Genomic DNA, 14,655 nt, shown 5'->3' with positions numbered 1-14,655 from the left:
AAAGTTAGTTACAAAAAAAAGTGTAAAAAAAAAAAAAAATAGTTATCGTTTTATTGTTCTCTCTCTCTATATTCTCACTCTATTGTTCTGCTCTTTTTTACTGTATTCTATTCTGCAATGTTTTATTGTTATTATGTTTTATCATGTTTGCTTTTCAGGTATGCAATTTTTTTATACTTTACCGTTTACTGTGTTTTATTGTTAAAGTGGTGTTCCGGCCGAAATTATACTTTTTAAATAAAAATACCCCTATAATACACAAGCTTAATGTATTCTAGTAAAGTTAGTCTGTAAACTAAGGTCTGTTTTGTTAGTTTATAGCAGTAGTTTGTTATTTTATAAACTTACAGCAGGCCGTGGCCATCTTAAGTCTGGGCATCTGAAGCCAGACTGTATTTCTTCCTGGATCTCATCCTTGCAGATCTCACACATGCTCAGTTCAGCACAAGCAGTGTAATAGGTTTCAGGTTAGGTTTCCATAGCAACGGCAGTGTCAGAGGAAGTTGCCGCCCCTTCCCAGAAGGCATTGCAAACAGGAAATGATGCGATGGGCCGCGGCCAGGGAAGAGGAAGTGAAAAATGAATACAGCAGATATACAGTAAGTGCTGAGAAAAAAAAATTAAAAATATCCAATTCGTTTACAGTGCACAGTTTAGTGAGGGATGCTGAAGAGTTGTGAAAGTGGGTGGAACTCCACTTTAACCATTTTTTTGTCTTCAGGTACGCCATTCACGAATTTGAGTGGTTATACCAGAATGATGCCTGCAGGTTTAGGTATCATCTTGGTATCATTCTTTTCAGCCAGCGGTCAGCTTTCATGTAAAAGCAATCCTAGCGGCTAATTAGCCTCTAGACTGCTTTTACAAGCAGTGGGAGGGAATGCCCCCCCCACCGTCTTCCGTGTTTTTCTCTGGCTCTCCTGTCTCAACAGGGAACCTGAGAATGCAGCCGGTGATTCAGCCAGCTGACCATAGAGCTGATCAGACACCAGAGTGGCTTTAAACATCTCTATGGCCTAAGAAACCGGAAGCTACGAGCATTTCATGACATAGATTTCGCCGGATGTAAACAGCACCATTGGGAAATTGGGAAAGCATTTTATCACACCGATCTTGGTGTGGTCAGATGCTTTGAGGGCAGAGGAGAGATCTAGGGTCCAATAGACCCCAATTTTTTCAAAAAAGAGTACCTGTCACTACCTATTGCTATCATAGGGGATATTTACATTCCCTGAGATAACAATAAAAATGATTAAAAAAAAAAAATGAAAGGAACAGTTTAAAAATAAGATAAAAAAAAAAAAAAAAGCACCCTTGTCCCCCCCTGCTCTCGCGCAAAGGCGAACGCAAGCGTCGGTCTGGCGTCAAATGTAAACAGCAATTGCACCATGCATGTGAGGGGTCACCGCGAACGTCAGATCGAGGGCAGTAATTTTTGCAGTAGACCTCCTCTGTAAATCTAAAGTGGTAACCTGTAAAGGCTTTTAAAGGCTTTTAAAAATGTATTTAGTTTGTTGCCACTGCACGTTTGTGCGCAATTTTAAAGCATGTCATGCTTGGTATCCATGTACTCGGCCTAAGATCATCTTTTTTATTTCATCAAACATTTGGGCAATATAGTGTGTTTTAGTGCATTAAAATTTAAAAAAGTGTGTTTTTTCCCCAAAAAATGCGTTTGAAAAATCGCTGCGCAAATACTGTGTGAAAAAAAAAAGAAACACTCACCATTTTAATCTGTAGGGCATTTGCTTTAAAAAAATATATAATGTTTGGGGGTTCAAAGTAATTTTCTTGCAAAAAAAAATAATTTTTTCATGTAAACAAAAAGTGTCAGAAAGGGCTTTGTCTTCAAGTGGTTAGAAGAGTGGGTGATGTGTGACATAAGCTTCTAAATGTTGTGCATAAAATGCCAGGACAGTTCAAAACCCCCCCAAATGACCCCATTTTGGAAAGTAGACACCCCAAGCTATTTGCTGAGAGTCATGTCGAGTCCATGGAATATTTTATATTGTGACACAAGTTGCGGGAAAGAGACAATTTTTTTTTTTTTTTGCACAAAGTTGTCACTAAATGATATATTGCTCAAACATGCCATGGGAATATGTGAAATTACACCCCAAAATACATTCTGTTGCTTCTCCTGAGTACGGGGATACCACATGTGTGAGACTTTTTGGGAGCCTAGCCGCGTACGGGACCCCAAAAACCAAGCACCGCCTTAAGGCTTTCTAAGAACGTAAATTTTTGATTTCACTCTTCACTGCCTATCACAGTTTCGGAGGCCATGAAATGCCCAGGTGGCACAAAACCCCCCAAATGACCCCATTTTGGAAAGTTGACACCCCAAGCTATTTGCTGAGAGGTATAGTGAGTATTTTGCAGACCTCACTTTTTGTCACAAAGTTTTGAAAATTGAAAAAAGAAAAAAAAAAAAATGTTTTTTCTTGTCTTCCTTCATTTTCAAAAACAAATGAGAGCTGCAAAAATACCCACCATGCCTCTCAGCAAATAGCTTGGGGTGTCTACTTTCCAAAATGGGGTCATTTGGGGGGGGGGGGGTTTGTGTCACCTGGGCATTCCATGGCCTCCGAAACTGTGATAGGCAGTGAAGAGTGAAATCAAAAATTTACACCCTTAGAAATCCTGAAGGTGGTGATTGGTTTTCGGGGCCCTGTACGCAGCTAGGCTCCCAAAAAGTCCCACACATGTGGTATCCCCATACTCAGGAGAAGCAGCTAAATGTATTTTGGGGTGCAATTCCACATATGCCCATGGCCTGTGTGAGCAATATATCATTTAGTGACAACTTTGTGCAAAAAAAAATAAAATAAATTTGTCACTTTCCCGTAACTTGTGTCAAAATCTAAAATATTCCATGGACTCAACATGCCTCTCAGCAAATAGCTTGGGGTGTCTACTTTCCAAAATGGGGTCATAAAGCGACGCAGTGCCAAATTGGAAAAAGTCCTCTGGTCCTTAAGCAGCATAATGGTCCGGTCCTTAAGTGGTTAAAATGGCAGGCAAAGACATCGTCGGTAAACAGGCCAGGGTCAGTTAACATGGAAGGTAGAAACATGGTAGCAGGCAAATGATCCACACAGGTACTTGAAATGGCAGTCTGTTAAAAATAAGGGGAATTAATATCTAATGGATGTGTGGTTACTTCTGAAGCAATCTCCGATGCACAGGTCAGGTTGGGAGGGACAATAATAGCTGGTATCTCTTCTAACTCCTCCTCTGCTGCATACACAACATCTCTTGTGGCAACTTCTTCCGGATTCTTGGAGGGAATGTCATAGGTAAAATGTTGCTCATGAAGTCGACTCACACCATCAGAGCGAATGCTTCCTGGGGAGAGTCCTTGTTGGTAAATCAGGGAAGTGACGATGTCTTCAATATACTTGAGGTAGGTGATTTGTTGGTTTTCAATTGACTTTTGGTAGCAGACAAACAAATTAAACAGGGCCATGAAACAGATGAAATGCAACTTTCTTATACCAATAACAGGACTTTCGGGTTGACAAATATGGTTGTAGCATCTGATCATTTAAGTCCACCCCCCCATGGACAGATTGTAGTTGTGGATACATTCAGGCTTTACAACAGGGCAGCGTCTTCTCTGGATCTCCACCAAGGTGTCATTGTGGATCGTAGAGAGGATGTGGACATCTTTTTTGTCTCTCCACTTCATGGCCAACACTTCCTCATTTCTCATGAATGCCGATTCTCTGTTTTGTAATTTTTTTGTCAATAGATTTTGTGGGAAGCCCTTCCTTTTTTTTTTTTTTTTTTTTAACCGCATGCCAGTGTTTGTTTACGGTAAAGGTGACGAAAAAGGGGCTGGCTGATCCAACCACTCCCAAGCACAAAACAAGATGAGACTTGCTTAGCTGCTAACATGGACTCATTTATTAGAACCAAAAGTACAAGTCATTATATACCGTTAAAGAGGAGGTTCCCCCCTCCTGCTCATACAACTTTACTCTAACAATACAACTGTAAACTAATTAACCTAATTAACATGAGCTAGTTTACTAAATCATTTACCCAGACTAGGTGATTCAGAGACATGACCTTTGGGCAGACTTGTGGCCACCGAGCTTCACACAGTAGTATAAACACAATAGCAGGAGCTAATTAAAATTAACAATACAAACAGTGATCTCCCCCCCCCCCCTCAGCCTAGTAGGCAACAAACTATAGTATGAGTAGACTGTCTGTCTCCTACCCATTTCTAGAGGCCAATGTGATCAGCTCTATCAACTAACATGTGGAGTTCAGAATCAAACAAACCAAGAATAGTCTTTACATATATCCTGGGAGATATTGTGGATAATAATTACTGTCCCGTTTAAGCAAGACATACCCTCCCAGTCACCATTTCCAATATGGCATACACAGGGTTCCCAGAGTCTGTGTGTCCTGGGGGACAAGGACGCGAATCCAAAGTAACACCACCTCAAGGGTCCCTAGTCATGCAGCTCACAAAGCGCACCGTTCCCCCGAATGCCAGGGCCCATAATCGGTAGGCAAGAGGCTGGCATTCATTCCCTTTCAAAAGCCTCTGTCCCGGGTGAGTCTGTCACAGTATCCTTTTTTGAACAGGAGGTATGCCAGCTCCCAGACAATTTTCCCACTGGTTATAATATATGTACTCACGGAGCTGGAGCTGGGAGTCTTTGCCTTCATAAATCCAGAAGGTATATACATACCCACTGGCTCCATCACACAATTTATTCAATTTCAACCCGTACCTGGCTCTCGTACTTGGGATATACAGCTTGAAGTGCAGTCGGCCAGGAAAATATATAAGGGATTCGTCGACACAAATGTTTTGGTCCAGGATAAACACTTTAGCAAGTCACTGGGAAAATTAATTTATTAGGGGGCGTATTTTGTATAATTAGTGGCTGGGGTGATCTCAGGGAGGGCACTGCAAATTATCATTAAAATGTAGGAAATGCATGATCATGTCGTAGCGTGTCCTGGACATGACAGCAGAATATATTGGCATGTGGTGGATGGGGTTGGTGGACCAGTAGGCATGGAGTTCGTTCGTTCTTTGTAAGCCCCATATTGAACGTAAGGCCCAAAAACAATTTAAATTCGTCCAGTGTGAGACATCGCTACTGGAACATGCGGGCATAGGATGAATTGTGGTTGGCAGCAATAAATTGCTCTGCATACAGATTGGTTTGATCCACCATATTCCACAACAAATCTTGTGGAAAAATTAAATTAAAAATAATCCAATTCTGAAAAATTTGTAGTGTTAGGCTGCACACCTGGCTGTGCGGTGAAAGGGGGGATTATAGCGGACCCTGAGCTGACAGGCAACCATAAGGGGTTTGCCAGGGCATCGGGAAGGTAGGACTGTATTCTTCAGGTTGGGTGTGTACTTCCAGTACTGGTACTGGGCTCCTCTTCCTGGGGTCCGTCACTGCTGGTGGTAGGCAGGTCTTCTGATCTTGGTCCTGATCTCCTTATTCCTTTAGGAGGGACGGTTTCCTCCTCTGACTCGGACTCCGATCCATTACTCTCTACTGGCTCCTATTCCAAACCAGAATTGGATGATGGGAGCTCCCCGCTGCTCTCATCATCGGACATGGTAAGGATAGCATATGCCTCCTCAGGTGTGTAAACCCTTTGAGACATGATAGCGGAACTTATTGGCGGGCCCGTGTGATGGTACTGCTGGTGGTACTGGTGGCGGGCCTGTGTGGCGGTACTAGTGGTGGGCCTGTGTGGATATACCAATGGCGGTATTAGTGGCAGGCCTGTGTGGCGTACCAATGGCGGTACTAGTGGCTGGCCTGTGTGGATATACTGGAGGCGGTATTAGTGGCGGCCCTGTGTGGATAGCGGTATTAGTTGCAGGCCTGTGTGGTGGTACAGATGGCGGTTCTAGTGGTGAGCCTGTGTGGCGGTACTGATGGAGGTACTAATGGCAGGCCTGTGTGGCGGTACAGATGGAGGTACCGATGACGGTCCTGTGTGACAGATGGGCTGTGACAGATCCAGATGGACTGACAGAACTCCTGACAGGTTCTCTTTATTGGGGGGGCATGTTGTGCACAGTAATACAGTACAGACAATACACTGATCACTTACTGATCCCTCCTCACACGATTTGTGTTTAAATTTGTGACCGGCTGTGATTGTGAACTTCATTGGCTGTTTACCGTGATCAGGGAAGCGCTCTGTCCGAGGGACACGCGCCATCCCCAAATAACTGGGCGCATGCTAGGGGTTATTCTGAAAGACGTCATATGTCAGGATAACGGAACCACCGCCCGGCCGTCATTCTGCTATAGGCCGGGCGGGAAGTTGTTAAATGGTACATGCGTCCTCGTCTGAGATGCAGGAGATTTCTCTTCTGTTCCTTTTTTTTTTTACACCTGTCACACTGAAAAGAAGTGAGTGATGGAAAATCACTCCGATTATGGTCTACTTGATGGACTTTCAGGCAGAACAGGTAGTGAATAGAAATCTCACTAATATGCACACGATTATTCGATAGTGTGCATAAATGCTGTAAATTAAGAAGAGTGGGAGAGGAGAGGGGGGGAGAAGGGGGGGAAGGAGGCAGGGGGAGTGAGAGAGGGGGGAAGGAGGCAGGGGGAGTGAGAGAGGGGAGAAAGTGAGAGGAGAGAGAGGGGGAGAGAGAGAGGTTGGGAGAGAGAAAGAGGGTGGGAGAGAGAAAGAGGGTGGGAGAGAGAAAGAGGGTGGGAGAGAGGTTGGGAGAGAGAGAGAGAGAGAGAGAGAGAGAGAGAGAGAGGGAGGGAGAGAGAGAGAGAGAGAGAGAGAGAGAGAGAAAGAGAGAGAGGGAGAGAGAGAGAGGGAGGGAGAGAGAGAGAGGGAGAGAGAGAGAGAGAGAGAAGGGGAGGGAGGGGGAGAGAGAGAGGGAGGGGGAGAGAGAGAGGCAGGGGGAGAGAGAGAGGGAGAGGGAGAGAGCGAGAAGGGGCGAGGGAGGGGGAGAGAGAGAGGGAGGGAGGGGGAGAGAGAGAAGGAGAGGGAGAGAGAGAGAGAGAGAGAGAGAGGGGAGAGAGAGAGGAGAGGGGAGAGAGAGAGGAGAGGGGAGAGAGAGAGGAGAGGGGAGAGAGAGAGGAGAGGGGAGAGAGAGAGGAGAGGGGAGAGAGAGAGGAGAGGGGAGAGCGAGAGAGAGGAGAGAGAGAGGGGAGAGAGAGAGGGGATAGAGAGGAGAGAGAGAGGGGAGAGAGAGGAGAGAGAGAGGGGAGAGAGAGGAGAGAGAGAGGAGAGAGAGAGGGGAGAGAGAGAGAGGGGGGGGGGAGAGAGAGAAAGAAACCATTAGACCTCACCTGGAATATGCAGATCAATTTTGGGCAACAGTTTACAAAATTGATATTGAAGAACTGTAGAGAGTGCAGAGAAGGGCAACCAAACTATTAAGAGGCATGGAGGAGCTCAGCTATGAAGAAATAATAGATTAACTTAATTAAAGCGGAACTTTGCCCAAAAGGAGAAGTTCTGCTTGTTTGCCTCCTCCACCTTCCTCTTTAAGTGTAGGCACTTCATTTTTTTTTCCTTTCTTGGGAGGGGGGTACCTGGTTTTGACAGGTATCCACTGCCACTTTTCACATCAGATTGCTGCGGTGATCCATGCGGAGGTTCGGCCACCCCTTCCTTCCCCTGCAGCCTTCTGGGACAATTCACAGGTCCCAGAAAGCTGTGGAACTATTCACAAAGCACAGCACAGCTCGCACATGTGCAGTGGGAAGCTGGCTGTGAAGCCACAAGCATTCAAACTTCCCAAAGTAAATATGCTAGCGCCTGAACACGAATACAGCTAAAGAGCTAGCTCGGGTGAGGACAGCCCTGGATCCTTGGACAGATAATTGTCTTATTAATAAAAGTCAGCAGCTACAGTATTTCCGGGGTGAAGAACCGCTTCAAGGGGAATTATCATAACCATATATAAATACATAGGTGGTCCATATAGTGAACTTGATGTAGAGTTATTCATTTTTAGGTCCAGGTTACAAAGAACAAGGGGGCACTCTTTATGCCTGGAGGAAAAGAGATTTACCTCCACATACAGAAAAGGCTTCTTCACAGTAAGGGCTTTGCAAATGTGGAGCAGACTATTTCAAGAACTAGTTCTGGCCAGCTCAGTAAAGTGTAAAAAAAAAAAATAAAAAAATGAAGAACTGGATGCATTCCTAAATGCCCAAAATATATCTGGATATTAACATTTATAAGTAATAACACCAGAGATTTTTGATCCAGGGAATATCCATTTGCCCCCTGGGCGATCAGGAAGGAATTATTTTTTCCCTGCTGGAGCAAATTGGATTATGCTTCATAAGGTTTTTTTTGCCTTCATCAGGTGATGTTGACCACGCCCCCTTATGACGGCACAGTCCCAGCATGCCTCGGGACTGTGACCTCATAAGGGGGCGGGGTCACCGCCTATATAAGTCCATTGCGGAGCGCTCAGAGAGCATTCCAGCTGGAGAGAGCATCGTGTCAACATCGGAACAAGAGAAGAGGGAAGAAGGGAAGAAGACAAGAAGGCAGAAGTCCGGGCCACCGCTAGCAAAAGAGCTGCAGAAGATAGTGGAGGAGCCGGCAGAAGATCAGGACGCCGGAGAGTCCCCCGAAGTCGAAAGAAGACCCCCGGAGTCGGAAGAAGACCCCTGGAACTGCCTAATAAATTACTTTAAAAACCTGTGTACTGTGTTTTTTCATTGACACTTTTTTCCCTAGGTGAATGGGTACGATGTACCCCATACTCATTGACAAAGGGTGGGAGCCGGGATCTGGGGGCCCCCTTAGTAAAGGGGGCTCCAGGATTCCGATAAGCCCCCCAGCCAGGATTGTCGGGAAGAGGCCCTTGTCCTCAACATGGGGACAAGGTGCTTTGAGGTGGGGGGCCACAGGGCGCCCCCCTGCCCCAAAGCACCCACCCCACCATGTTGAGGGCATGCGGCCCGGTACGGTTCGGGGGGGGGGGCGCTCGCTTGTCCCCATTCCTGACCGACCGGGTTGCGTGCTCGGATAAGGGTCTGGTATGGATTTGGGGGGGACTCCCACGCCATTTTTTCGGCGTTGGGGGTTCCCCTTAAGGTCCATACCAGACCCAAGGGCCTGGTATGCTCTTGGAGGGGGAGCCCATGCCGTTTTTTTATTTAAAATTTAGCGCGGAGTTCCCCCTGAAGATCATCTGAGCACAAGTTGCATGCCGAAGTCAGATCATGCGAGACGGCGATACGACTTTGATCCAACTTCAACGATAGTCAATGGGCTGAAGTAGGATCAAAGTCGGACCAAAGTTGTACAGGGAGCATTTCTAAAGTCGGAACGACTTGTGTTGGACCAGTTAGGACGGCTCCCATAGGGAAACATTGAATTTCACACGTCATGCGACATGAGCTCCCAATGTCGGAGCGTTTGTCGGACCAGTGTGAACCCAGCCTTAGTCTGACATAACCAACTAGCAGGTATATGGCAAGCTAAACACCCCAGCTGTGATCACAATTAGTCATTTAACCATTAGGTACTCTGCTGGAGAGAGAAGGCAAGCTATCATTCAATTCATCTGTCACCACAACAAAGAATAAATACAATATATAATAGCAGATATTGAGTCAAAATAAAATAAAGAAAATCATATATACTACATTAATAGTGGAATATCAATTAAAGTGTTTGTTAACCTAAAAGAAAAAAAAATGATCCTGCTCCTTTAAAGCATGTTATACAATGTTTGTGCTATGTAATTTGGCCCCCGTATCACCTGAAATACCTGGCTGATCCTTTCTGGCTATACCCTCCCCCCTGTAAACTGACCATGGTATATCATGGCTGGTGAGCCCTGACACCGTGGTCAGTTTACGTGCCTTCGTCATTCGCAGCTCTCCTGTCTCGTCTCTGTGCTCTCTCAACCCTCCCTCCCTGTCTGCTGTGTGTCAAGAGCCCACCCCCTCCCCCCCAGCAGCTGAAAAAATATTTTAAATCCTGCATAATCCTCTTGGTCTCCTTATGCTAGATGCTCCTGTCTCTGTGATTTATTAAAAAAATGCCTTCTTTACCTCATCTCAGAGCGCCGATCAGTGACCACATGACCCGCCGGCTCCCTCCTTCTCCCCTCCTGACTGCCGTCAGGGGGAGAATTTCGGCCTCGCCTGCTGCATCTGTCAGACGGGGAGAGCAGTGAGGCAGCGGGTCACATGATCGCCACTCTGAGATAAAGTAAAGAAAGCATTTTTTAAATAAATCACAGAGACAGGAGCATCTAGCATAAGGAGACCAAGCAGATTATAGAAACTTAGCAGAGTGGGTTAACAACCACTTTAAGTCAACTGAATAAAAACAGCTGCAAGAACCGAATATTTTCATGGGTATAGTTGGATAATGTGCAGTTGGATAACACACAGGTCGACAAAGTATGGTTCAATAACGCACAGGTGGATAATGTATGGTTGGATAATGTACAGTTAGGTTATGTGCAGTTAGTTAACACACAGTTGGATCATTAAGAGTTGGATAGCGTACAGTTAGATAGCGTATCAATTCAGATGCAGATCCAGGTCCCATCTTAGGTATAACCCTTTGGCTACCCAAGTTTGCAATACGTGAATCCACTATGCTGCTTCCTGCAATTTACGATGCCCATCTCCCCCTTTAGGTAATGATTGCACTCTTACTATTCCACAATATCTAAAAAGGAGTGGTATCACCCTGTAAATTTCTTTAAAATGTCTTGAGACATTAGATATCTGTTTGGCTTGTGGATTACTCAAGTTGCTAAAATGCTCACCAATGCGAATCCTCAAGGGACATATTGTGCACCCCACAAATTAAGCAGTTGCGCAGTTTATATAATGTTCAATTTCAAATTGCTCACCGTGACTAAAGATTTAAAAGCATTTGTGTATAAAATTAAAAGACAATACTTGTGTTCAAACCATAAGCATAAGAACCTATACAAGTGAGCCAAGTAGGAGATTTGTCTTTTGAATGTGAACATGCTTGGAGAAAGGAGTGAGCCCAAGGTGGGGGCCCTATGGTTAGAAAACCTGCAGCCCTGTTGTAAAATAAGAAGTAAATCTTTATCTGTATACAATATGGGAAGGTTTTTTTTTTTTTTTTTAATATGAATAATCTGGTGATATTGTTTCGAAAATGTTGTGCCAAAAGAAACTATCCCTTTTCCAAAAACTCTTCCAACATTGTATTTTTTTCTTTTGTTGTTTCTACTTCCGCTTGCTGCCAAAAAGTTCACTGTGATTCCGCTACCTAGTTAAGTGAATACCATGGTCAATGCTCCACGCAGGGAAACTCTCTCAGAGCTGAGTTTTAATTATCTCACATTGCATCTCAAAAGATTCCTCCATGGAGCAATATCTGCATGCTCTCAAAAATCCTCCCACCGGTATAGCTCTAATTGTATGCATGGGGTGAGTCATCACATACAGAGTAGTGTTCCCAACACAAGGCTTTTGGTATGTTCTGGACTGAACTTCTCCTGTTACAGAGTTACCCACCAAAGAAGTCAAGGCAGGCTGCAGACAGAGGCATTATCCAAAGTTCAAGTCGAGAGAAGATTCCATATACAAACACAGTAGTAGTTCTAATAATAATAAAAAAGTTGCGCTACAAATGTGAGAAATAGCAAAAAACAAGTGCCTATAGCCTCATAGAGGGATATGAATAGGAGTGAAAATCACTGTGCAATTTAATTTAGTGATAAAAAAATATATTAAATTCATAAGACACAGATATGATTTCTATGTCTGCAGAGAGTGAAACAGTAATGTGACGTGATAGAGGCAGCAGATGGATGCCTCAAAACACCATGACAGAATATGTCAAACAAAAATCACTGTGACAAATAAATGTCTCAAAAAAACCATGACAAAGATAAATAAAAAAATAAATAAAAAATTCAATGTATAATGTGAACAGATCTTTAGAAGCACAGATATTGTCCTTGGTTTGCACACATAGGACAATAATGGTAATAGTCCATATGCTATATATAACTCAAATGCAGGAAAAATGGAAAAAGTTAAAATTAAAATAAATGAAAAATATACCCAGGTGACAAGTGAATGTTGATAATCTTGCTGCAGTGAATAGGGTGCGTTGATAAACCTCCACCTTCAAAAACTGCTGCCTCTTACCAAAAAACGTTGGTCTCTTAGTTATAGGAGACCTTACTGGGCGGATGGCTGCAACCCCAGTGGATGTGACCACGTCCTGTTGTGACGAAATGACGTAGGGAGGAGGAGCCGCGTCCCGACGACACCGCGATTCGAGTACCCGGAAGCTACGGGTTGTTTTGGAGCCGGCCGGCTTTCTTTGTACGCCTATATACTACTGACGCTTGTAAGTGTATTCCCTGTTTTTTTATTCAATAAATGTAAGGTTTTACGCTATGTGGAGCTGTTTATTTCTTTTATGGTGATATATCCAACCTATCCTGGTGCGGTTGGTGGAGGGGGTTCTTGCAGACCTTGCAGACCGGATGATATCCAGTACCTGTCTCACAGATCCCGGGCTGGGGTTGCAGCCATCTGCCCAGTAAGGTCTCCTATAACTAAGAGACCAACGTTTTTTGGTAAGAGGCAGCAGTTTTTGAAGGTGGAGGTTTATCAACGCACCCTATTCACTGCAGCAAGATTATCAACATTCACTTGTCACCTGGGGATATTTTTCATTTATTTTAATTTTAACTTTTTCCATTTTTCCTGCATTTGATTTATATATAGCATATGGACTATTACCATTATTGTTCTATGTGTGCAAACCAAGGACAATATCTGTGCTTCTAAAGATCTGTTCACATTATACATTGAATTTTTTATTTATTTTTTTATTTATGTTTGTCATGGTTTTTTTTGAGACATTTATTTGTCACAGTGATTTTTGTTTGACATATCTGTCATGGTGTTTTGAGGCATCCATCTGCTGCCTCTATCACGTCACATTACTGTTTCACTCTCTGCAGCCATAGAAATCATATCTGTGTCTTATGAATTTAATATATTTTCACTCCTATTCATATCCCTCTATGAGGCTATAGGCACTTGTTTTTTGCCATTTCTCACATTTTTAGCGCGACTTTTTTATTATTATTAGACTGTGTTGTTTACTACTTTTTAGTCGCAGCTCACGTAGGTTTAGTTTTTCGTTAGCGCAGTATCTTATTTTATATTTTTACAGTAGTAGTTCTGTCCCAGGTATGTTTTTTTTTCAGTGCTGTCATGAATTGCATCAGTTATTCTTCTGCAGTATGCCAACATCTAGTAACGGCTTAGAGCCACAACTTATTAACTTATGTGTTTGGCATCTCCCTTTGTCTTCCTCCGTTTAATACTAGTTAGTTCAGTTCTAGCTAGAGCTTCTCAGTTTCATCCATGTTCCCTCAGTTATTGTTATTACCTCACAGAGACAGGGCTTAGGAAAGTCATTCTCTTCTTACACTTCAAAAAACTACATCTGCTGTACTGCAATTATCTTAAACTGGAATACAAGCTTAACCCTAACTACTCTTAAAACTGTTTCCTCCCCTCCTAACACCTATGCTTTATCTTATGTAAAAAAGATGTATGCTTCTTAATTTTTTGCCCACTCTGTTCATGTGATCTCTCTGACAACAGCTTATAGAGCCTGATGTGGTGACGTCACACACAGGTTTGCCTACCTGTTATCAGCGCTTCCTCCTCTCCCCTGCAGCCGTGCTGACACGGGAATGGGATCACGTGACCAGACTGGAGCAGCCTCAAAATAGGTAAGTATATACATCTTTCTTACACAGATTAGTCAGCATAGGTGTTCGGAGGGGGATGGGACAGTTTTAAGAGAAGTTAGGGTAAAGCTGGAAGAGCAATGAGCTATGAAGAGGGAAGCAACTCGAAGCCTTTCAGATGAAGAGAAAGAAAGCAGCATCCTTAGTCAAGCTCAATGTTTTAGAACAACTTGTGCAGGTCGAAGAAGTCATCCATCATCTTATTTACAACCTCCGATGACCCTGCAAGACAGACCTAGCAATTTGTCCTAAGCCAAAACAATATGCACACAGTTGCACCTTAAGCCCTATACACCAACCCACAATATATTCGGCAAGGTAGCTACAGCAAACAATCAACCAAGTTACTAACATCCGATACAGCAACTCATGTGTCACTGCAGATTTTGCTGAATCCAGCTCACGAATCATCTTAAAACCTCCTAAGGCTGGTCACACTGTTTTCGAAACTCACACCATGAGACCACCAAATGTCAAGCCTTCAACTCTACTGAAACCATTTGTTACTCCGTGATCTCCAACACGAAACACCAGGTATTAGATTCCAGCACCTCTAGCAATGGTGAACAAACACCAATCACAATAAGGCCTGAAGGAATGGAAATGTTGGACGTTGCCAAGTACGTGACGCACAGAGAACTTATTATTATATATAAACATACTGGGAACGGGCAACAGGTACAGTTAATATAGCGAAACATAAAAAAACCTAGTGGTGATCAAATACCACTAAAAGAAAGCTCTATTTGTGTAAAAAAAAAAAATACAAATTTTATTTGTGTACAATGTTGCATGATCACGTACTTACCAAGAATGTAGCACAGTGCTGAATAGCAAAAAAAAATGCCCTGTTCATGAAGGGGTTAAAACCTTCTGGAGGT

At 43.6% G+C, this 14,655-nt stretch overlaps 1 protein-coding gene across 4 annotated transcripts in view; it reads right to left on the bottom strand.

The window, feature by feature from the left end:
* Positions 1-14,655, bottom strand: part of MARCHF6 (membrane associated ring-CH-type finger 6) — a 1,314,422-nt gene that overhangs the window by 187,504 nt on the left and 1,112,263 nt on the right. The gene's annotated exons all lie outside the window — the stretch shown is intronic.

This window comes from Aquarana catesbeiana, linkage group LG05, assembly GCF_042186555.1.
Source record: "Aquarana catesbeiana isolate 2022-GZ linkage group LG05, ASM4218655v1, whole genome shotgun sequence".
In the NCBI taxonomy this organism is placed as follows: Eukaryota; Metazoa; Chordata; class Amphibia; order Anura; family Ranidae; genus Aquarana; species Aquarana catesbeiana.
Note: the sequence above shows the minus strand (reverse complement) of the source record. Positions and strands in the feature narration are given on the sequence as shown.